Here is an 8,952-nt window from a genome sequence, read left to right on the forward strand (position 1 = left end):
TTCTCCAAAATTATAACATAACCCAAAATAAAGTATGAATGCTTGAAGCTCTTTGTTTCTCCCAGTATAAAGGTTTGACTACCCCCAACTTTAAAGCACATATACCAAACAGTCAGCAAAGTGACCAATCCTCTTACCTGAGTAAAAATGCTAACAGCTGAAAATGTTCTGCAAGAAGCCAACTGGCAACCACTAAAACTAAAGATGAAAACTTTACTAGAATAGAAATGGAAAACCCTGAATGTACATACACACTCTAACAGGAAACGACGTGGTGGACTTTTAGGAGTAGAAAGCCTAAATGGAGCTGTATTATACACAAACCAAGGCCTAAGGGCTTGATGCTCAGCAGAGTAGTGAAGGACTAAGGCCCCGAGACCAGGATGCCCAGGTCCAGTTACTGGGTAACACGGGCAAGCTACCTACCTTCCACATACCTCAGCGTCCGTAACGGTGAGGCTGGCATAATAGCCCTTAATAGGACTGCAGTAAGGGTTAAATCAGATATAAGAGATACAAAGCCCTTAGCACAATAATCGGCATTTAGTAAATATTTAATGATTGCTAGCTAGCCATGGAATTACTATCCCATTCCTAATATTATTTTATCCCGAAGTGTCACACTACCCGAAGTGTCAAAAAGCACCTGAAGCAGTGGTTAAATAAAGAAATTATATTTTAGTTAATGATTCCCTGATAGAAATAGATAATCCTAATGCCCATCATACAGCATTCAGCAAACGCAATAACCAGATCCAATTCCAAACAGAAATCATTAATAACTATTAAAGCGCAACAGTGACTACTGATCTGCTCACCTGAGCCCAGAGATCTAATTACTAATAATCAGGTTACAGTATTAAGGGACTAATGACATTTTCCTAGAATATACTGCCGCAGTGATCTTGAGAGGCAACCATAAAAAACTGAAATAAAGTCAAAAATAATCAAGAACCACCAACCATTCTGCAACCACGATTCAATATGCCCCCTCACAGCCTTAGCAGCTGGGGGACGGAATCGGAGACGTGGGGCTATTTAAAACAGTTTGGTTCCTCTGTGTATGCATTCCAGGGGTACGAAGACCCACAGCAGGTAATTCTAAAGGTCTGGTTTGCATTTGACCTTGACTGCCTAAGAAACCCTAAGCAGTCTGAGGGAAGGTAACACCTGTATCTAAAACCTCCAACTCAGGGATGGAAAGAAAAGACTCTTAAGAACCCCCAGGGCAGAAACTATTTGAGACTGAATTGTGACCCGGCAGCTACCTCAGGTCAACATCACCTGAGCTGACTTCTGGGGCAGGCATCTGACCAACTCGGGGATGGAAAGAAAAAGACTCTTAAGAACCCCCAGGGCAGAAACTATTTGAGACTGAATTGTGACCCGGCAGCTACCTCAGGTCAACATCACCTGAGCTGACTTCTGGGGCAGGCATCTGATAACTATTTACTTGGTAGCCACTACTTTACTCTTCATTTCAAAGCAGCCTTTTTATCTCTGTCTAAAATTTTCTATGCAGCAAATGGAAATGCATTCATCATTACTCTCCATTATCCTTTTCAGCTGACAATAACTTGTGGTTGTAAAGCAAAAAACCACAAAAGAGCCTGGTGATGTTCATCAAAGCTGGGATTCCGGCCCTGCCCTGGGGCATGCTGTAACACAAGAAAACTTCCTGCCTCACCTTCCAAAGGAAATTAATTCTACTGTGAACAGCCCCCTGCATTAATGCCACCTCTCATTCTGTCAATGTTCTTATCCACACAGCAATTATTTTGTAAGCATTTACTGTTTTGTGCCAGATGCTACATTAATTACGGTCCCATCCTTGGGAGAAAAATGTATTCATTAACACACAGATGCATTTCAGAAAAGTTTAAAGTGAGCAAATGGGTCAGAAACATTACTGTGAGTGCGTGAATATTAAAAAGAATTCTAGAATCACCATGCTGCTCACACACTCATAGAAAGGGCTTTAGGGTAGACACTGAATTTAAGGCACTTTTGAAAGGGAGAGGAAAACAGTGGACAATCAAAAGCAGACAGGCTTTAGAATTCACTCCACTGTGTTATAAACTTAGACAAATTATTTAATCTCTCCAAACTTTGGTTTCCTCATCTATAAAAGGGAAATATAAATATCTACCACAAATAAGGTTGCTGTGAGGACTGAATACAATGGACAGTAAATGGCGGGCACGGTGCCTGGCATACAGTATATGATCAAAGATAGAAGCCAGTATTAGTAGAGGCATTTTCAACAAAGAGGAACACGCTTAGTGGTGACTTGATGGAGAAAATGCATTGTCAACAGAACTCATTATCACTGTTTTCAAAGGACAAAGTGAGAGCACAAGCTTCATGGGAGAGGGTGTGACCTGATAACATGTAAATCAGGAGCATCCACCTCATGACAAGCTGGAAGACAGGAACCTGCAGTTAACAAGCGAGTTACATTTCATAACAAGAGTTTTTAAACAAAACAAATGTAGTGAGATTACAGAGGAAGGTCCTGAAGAAGAAAAGTCAAGAAGCAACTATACAATTTGTCAAGTTGGAAAAGGGCTGTCTCTCCCCATTATTCTGTCTCCTCTCCTCCACTCTGGGGAAGAAATGCGTTCTCTGAGAAACTGGGAATCCAAAAAAAGAAAGTCTGAAGAAACAAGCGATCACTATATATTAAACCACTTACCAACATTTTGGACTGACAGGTTTTTGTTCGGTTTTACAAATTCCAGTTTAAAACATACAATTTATATAACCGTGTATGATATGTAGATCTATCAGCCAGCCCACACTTTCCTCTGAGTTAACATCTTCCAATAATTACAGATTAGCTATTGGCGACGAGGGAAATGGAGACATGGGGGACAGGTTCAGGACACAAGGGGAGGACGGGGAGATGCTGACGTGTGCAGCACTGTGAGAGGGGACAACGGAGCAGGGAGAGGAGGGGACAGCGGGACGGTGCAAAGCGGCAGCTCTGGAGCACACACAACTGTCCACAAAATCACTCCGGCTTTTTAGGGCAAGAACTGCCAGCGCATCTCACTGAAAATCAACTGCTACTATAAACTGCCAACATTTAACAACTCTAGGGCTGTGAAACAGGATACCACATAACCTGAAACACTGGGACCTGATAATACAAAACTGTTCAACCTTATGACCAAACTATGGGACATTCATCATTCAAGAATTAATGTTCATTTAATTGCATCATTTATTTTAAAAAGCAGGTAGAGGTTGCTAAAAAGAAACTTTTTTTTTTAAGTTTATTTATTTTTAGAGAGAGGGAGGGTACAAGCAGGGGAGGACCAGAGAGGGAGAGAGGGAAAAAGAGAGAATTCCAAGCAGGTTCTGTATTGACAGCACAGAGCCCAATGTATGGTTCGAATTCACAAATCATGAGATAACGACCTGAGCCCAAACCAAGAAGTCAGACGTTTAACCAACTTAGCCACTCGGGTGCCCCAAAGAAACTTTTTCAAATGTACTTCCTACACCGACGGATCTCTTTCAACCTTTCCAAACTCTGCTTGCAAATGTAGACACACCAAACTTCTCAATTTAAATTTAACCCAGCCTACAAACTTGTGCTGGAAGGTCTCTTCTAGCCCCAGGGGTTGCAGAGAGAGCGCCTATCAACAGATCTCCAAGTGTCACAAAGGCTCCTTGGAATTAAATTAAACACGTCAAGTTACTGAGTCAAAAGCATATCCTACCAATGTTCTGAACACAAGTGAAATGTTCCAAGGTCCAGTTCAAAGATAATTATACAATAAAACTGGGGCAGATACTCTATGCCTCAGATCTAGTAATCTCATATTTGATCCCATACAGTGAAAAAAAATCTGTTATTTAATTACTGCTGAGCCTATATCCTGAAGTGCTCTTACATCTTAAGATGCAATTACCACAGAAAATGTCTTTTTAAATTCCTTCTCTTTGGAGTTGGCATCCTTGAAATATTTCATTTTGTTTTTTTACTTAAAACGTGAAGGAAATGACCCTTTGAAAAGGAAAGGGAAAACTTACTTCAAAATCCTGTACCTTCCATTCCCTTTTCCAACTGTTACCTTTGTAGTTATATTCTAAAATGCAAATAATAATAATAATTGGAAATAGTGCCATATTTAAGTACATCTTTTCAATCTAATTAAATGAAATTTGCAATTGAAGTACAACTCCCCACAAAGTGCATAGCTTATTCAAAAAGACCAGGGCTGCTGATCACAGAGGGGAAAAAAGTACTCTACATAGTCAGAGATACATACACCTGCCTAAAAATAAGAAACCTGAGAGGAGAAACCACACTGAAGAACTGTAAGGTGGCATAAAGTAGCTAGAATAAATGACAGGGGAATTTTAAAAAGGGGAAAAAAAGGATCTCATTCTAAGCATACCTTCTGATAAGACCCTCAGCCAGCTGCCATGATGTAGTATAAAAAATGCTATCACTTTTGAGTACTACATGTCAGGCGTATAACCACATTACGTACATCATCTCCTTCACTCCCTCTAGGGACTTTGTGCAATGGGAATTATTACGCTTATTTTGCAGGTAAGGAAGTAAACTCAGATCATGCCTCAAACCAGGCAACCTTTAAAGGATCGATTTTCATCCTATAATCTTATCTCTATGCCCCATGGAAGCCTTAAAATTCCCTTCTAGGGGATTTCCAACAGCTCCCTGTTCCTCTATCCTCTGTTCCTCCTCGCTAAAGAAAGCTCTCCCAGTAGCGGTCTTTTAGACCACATGTTCTGTCTACTTTAGGTCTCTGGACTATCCCCTGTGAATCAACCAATGGCTAGCTTGCACTGGTAAAATCTCTTCAAGCCTCATGGGTAGCACAAGTCAATGTGTGCCCTTAGTGAATATGCTGCCAACCGTACACACCTTATGACACACCCACTTCTCTCCACCCACCCTCCCCCCAGGGCCAGGGAATGGTCTGAGTATCACCTCCATTCTCTTAACTATCAGTTCATAATCAGTCCCTTAAGTACAGACTCAAAATCACCCTCTCTTCAGAAAATCCCTTTACTAGTTTTACTTAACTTGTAATCATTCTCAAAGCAGAAAAAGCACTGGATTGGAAACCAGATCCGGCTTTTAATGATGGTTCTTTTATATTCACTGTATTACCTGGGCAAAATCACTCCATCTTCCTGGGACCAGTTTCCCAACCACAAATGAAGAGAATTTGACTAAATAAGCTCAAAACTAATTCCCAACTCTAAGAATTTTTTTATACAAGAAGGTTAACATCAACATTAACTTATTAAAAGAATTGCCATAAAATTTTTAAATTATTCAAGGCACCCTAAATTTAAATAAACATATAAAAACCACACAAAAAAAGGGAACTTTCAAATTTCAAAGGGTGACAATGCTGATTAAACTGTCCATTTTTTGTTTTTATTTGACACATGAATGAAGACCCATGTAATCCCTTAGAGACTACTGGTTTACAAATACAGTAATTAGTACTCACTACGCAGTACTTTATATACCACATATACAATATACCAAAATGTGTTTTAAATACCGATAGCTGGTCTTATGGGCCAACTTGGTTGGGATATAGTAAGTTAACCAAACATTAATCTAGGTGTTGCAGTTCAGGTATTGTGTAGATGTGGTTAATATCTACACTAAATTGACTTTAAATACAGGAGATTACCCTCGATTGTGTGGGTAGGACTCATTTAATCAGCTGTAGGATTTAAGACCAAAAACAGGTTTCCCAGAGAAAAAAGAATTCTGCCTCAAGACTGCAGCATCAACTCTTGCCTGACCTTCCTTCCAGCCTCTCAGTCTGCCCTACAGATTTTGGATTTACTAATCCCCACAATTTCATGAGCCAATTCCTTAAAATAAATCTCTTTTAAAACACACACACACACACACACACACACACATATCCCATATTGGCTGTTTCTCTGGAGAACCCCAATACACCAACATACCAAAAGACTCAAAACAGGCATTTTTCTTTCTTTCTTTCTTTGTTTTTTAAAGTTTATTTCTGAGAGAGAGACAGAGCACGACTGGGGGAAAGCAGAGAGAGAGGGAGACACAGGGTCCAAAGCAGGCTCCAGGCTCCCAGCTGTCAGCACAGAGCCCGACGCAGGGCTTGAACCCTCACACAATGAGATCATGACCTGAGCCATACTTGGACACTCAACCGACTGAGCCACCTAGGCACACCTTTTTTGTCTTTTTAGAGTAAGGGTTAACAGATGTCCTTTTCTTCTAACCTCCTTAAAGTACTTGAAGTATCTTAATTAAGTGCTCAGAAGGTTATTTTGTTAAGTTAGTACTTTCCGCACGATGCCAACTTTTCTTTATTAAAATCCATAGGAGGGAAAAGAACAGTGATGTTCCCTATGTGGAATTTTTAAGCTCCAAAACTGATTTCACGAGACTGTGAGATGCAATTTATTTCTCACTGTCATGGCTTTGAAAGTATTTAAGTACCAGTTAGCATATCGCCACGGCCAACAATCAGCCTGATCCCAAAAGCTGAGGAACCACATGAAACTGGCATAGACCTTGGACTACTTACTGACGTGCCAATTCAAGCTGAGAATTGCTCCAAGTTTTACTGTTGGTCCATCTGGTGGCTAGTCTTCAGTGTCACAGGGACGCAGAAAAGACCTCAGAATCACTACACACAGAAAACTACTAGGATCTGAGAATCACATATGTAGTAACATCAATTCACACACTGGTGCCATTCAAACACCATTTCTGACACGTGGTATCTATAAACTTTTCCTGTAAAGAGGCCAGTAGAATTTAGGCTTTGCAGGCCATAATGTCTCCATGGCAACTACTCAGCTCCAAAGCAGCCAACAACAATATATAAATGAATGAGCAGAACTGAGTTCTAATAAAAGTTTATTTACTGAAAAAGGCCATATTTAGCCCGAGGGGTGTAGTTTGCTGACCCCTGACTTAACTTAGGTGATCAGAGAGCTGTAAAAAACCCTGGAGATAGTATGGTACAATACCCCACTCAATGCCAAGATACCTATAACAATATCCCTGACAAACAGAGATCTGGTCTCTGTTTAAGTCCCAGTGCCCATCCTGCGCAGGACAGTTACCATAATTAGACTCTTCTCCAAGCTAGACAGTGTTCCTCAATGAGGGACAGCAGGATTTCTGGGTGGGATATTTTCCCATTGTGTACAGCTGTCTCAAGCACTGGTGGCTCCTTCAGCATCCCGGTTCCCAAACATTAAGTGTAAACTACACACACACACACACACACACACACACACACACACTGACAACCAAAACCTTTCCTGCATTATTTCCAAACCCCCTGGGGCGGAGGTGTCACGACCCACTGAACAGAGATGGAGTATGTGGCAAGTCCTACGCAGACATTCTCCCTTCTACCCATGGCAGATATGATTAATAAATCACAACATTCTTTAATACTGAGGCTGGACTCTGTCTCTTTTTTTTTTTTTTTTTTTAAATTTGAGAGAAAGAGCGCACACAAGTGGGGGAGAGGGGCAGAGAAAGAAAGAAAGAAACACAGCATGGGGCCCGAGTCAGGGTTCGATCCTATGACCCCTGGGATCATGACCTGAGCCAAAATCAAGAGTCAGATGCTCAACCAACTAAGCCACCCAGGCGCCCCTCTGCGTTTTTAATATCACGCCAGAAATACATGTGGGTGGAAAACATGTCTAAATTTCTAAGCCTGGAGTGTAACTCCACTTAACATAAAAATACAAATGATCTTTCTCACACTTTTAGTAATCACCAAATTTTCTCCAAATGAAACTGCTTTGAAGCCAAGACAAGACCATACCTAACTATTCTCTGAATTTTACCAAGTTGTTCACCATTTTGGAAAATCACCTCAATGGCAGCACGTATGTTAAGTACAACTTAGCACAGGTCTGCATCTGTAACCGTCTCATTCACGGTAATGCCAGATATAGGCAGAACACACTGACCATCTGGAATGTTTCAAACACACACATACTAAAAATATATTTTTTAATTATTTTATTTTTATTCCTCCTTTATATCTAGTTAGAAATTACATTCATTTATTTCTTTGCCATCAGGTTCGTAAGTAGTTACATTGTACCTATAAATTCATTTCAGGTTAGTAAAGGAGGAATTATGAAATATTTGTTATAAAAAGAGTGTTGGCTCTGACAAGTTAAAATTCACTGGTCTAAACTAAAGATACCTGTTTGGCCAAATTCCCCGAACACAGACACCACTCTTGTCCACTCTTGACACACATGTGATGCATTTCAAAAGTTCAAAGCTACTGTACCTGGCTCTCCGAAGCCGTTTTTCAAGTACACAGATCTCACGATACAGGTGCAGTTTCTGCTGTATAATAGACACAAGAAAGGGCTGTGAAAACCAAGTGCTTAGGATGTCTAGACCCTCCGGCACACCGTGTCTGTCTCTGCGACTACTCCCAGATGCTGGGGAAGTGACTCGCAGTGTCACTGAGGCAACTGTCCCTGTGCACCAAACACAAAGGCTCTCCTAATGAGTCCATTTTCCACATTAAAACTGTGTTACCAGAATCTGTCCCTGGCTTTATACACAGCAGGTCTAGAACAGCGTCCACCAGGACATTTCCCACACCGTCTGATGTAACCACCGCCACATGTGGCATCTGGGCACGTGCAGTAAGGCTCCGTGTAGCCGCATGAGGCTGGTGACAACCAGACGGGACAGCTATAGAATGTCAGAGCTGGAAAGGGGCCTGGAGGCCACAGATCACAGCCATTTCTAGTTTCAGAAAAGGACCTACCACAGCGGGAATTAAGCAACGGAAGCTGAGAGGGATCTGTCCACCATGTCTGCCGTCTGCTGGAACAAGCCCCTCACCCAGCCACAGCGCATGCGTGACACCACTTCTGAAAACCAGGCATCCTGAACTACTCCTCTGCAGC

The 8,952-nt window shown here is 41.3% G+C and overlaps 1 protein-coding gene across 1 annotated transcript in view; it reads right to left on the reverse strand.

Annotated features, from left to right (window-relative positions):
- Nucleotides 1-8,370, reverse strand: part of DISP1 (dispatched RND transporter family member 1) — a 134,817-nt gene extending 126,447 nt beyond the window's left edge. Inside the window, exon 1 of the mRNA XM_077779873.1 lies at nt 8,319-8,370. The gene's annotated coding sequence lies outside the window, so the exon portion shown is untranslated. The remainder of the gene's footprint in view (nt 1-8,318) is intronic.
- Between the last annotated feature and the right edge of the window lie 582 nt (nt 8,371-8,952).

The sequence above is a fragment of the Crocuta crocuta genome, unplaced genomic scaffold, assembly GCF_008692635.1.
Source record: "Crocuta crocuta isolate KB4526 unplaced genomic scaffold, BGI_CrCroc_1.0 scaffold322, whole genome shotgun sequence".
In the NCBI taxonomy this organism is placed as follows: domain Eukaryota; kingdom Metazoa; phylum Chordata; class Mammalia; order Carnivora; family Hyaenidae; genus Crocuta; species Crocuta crocuta.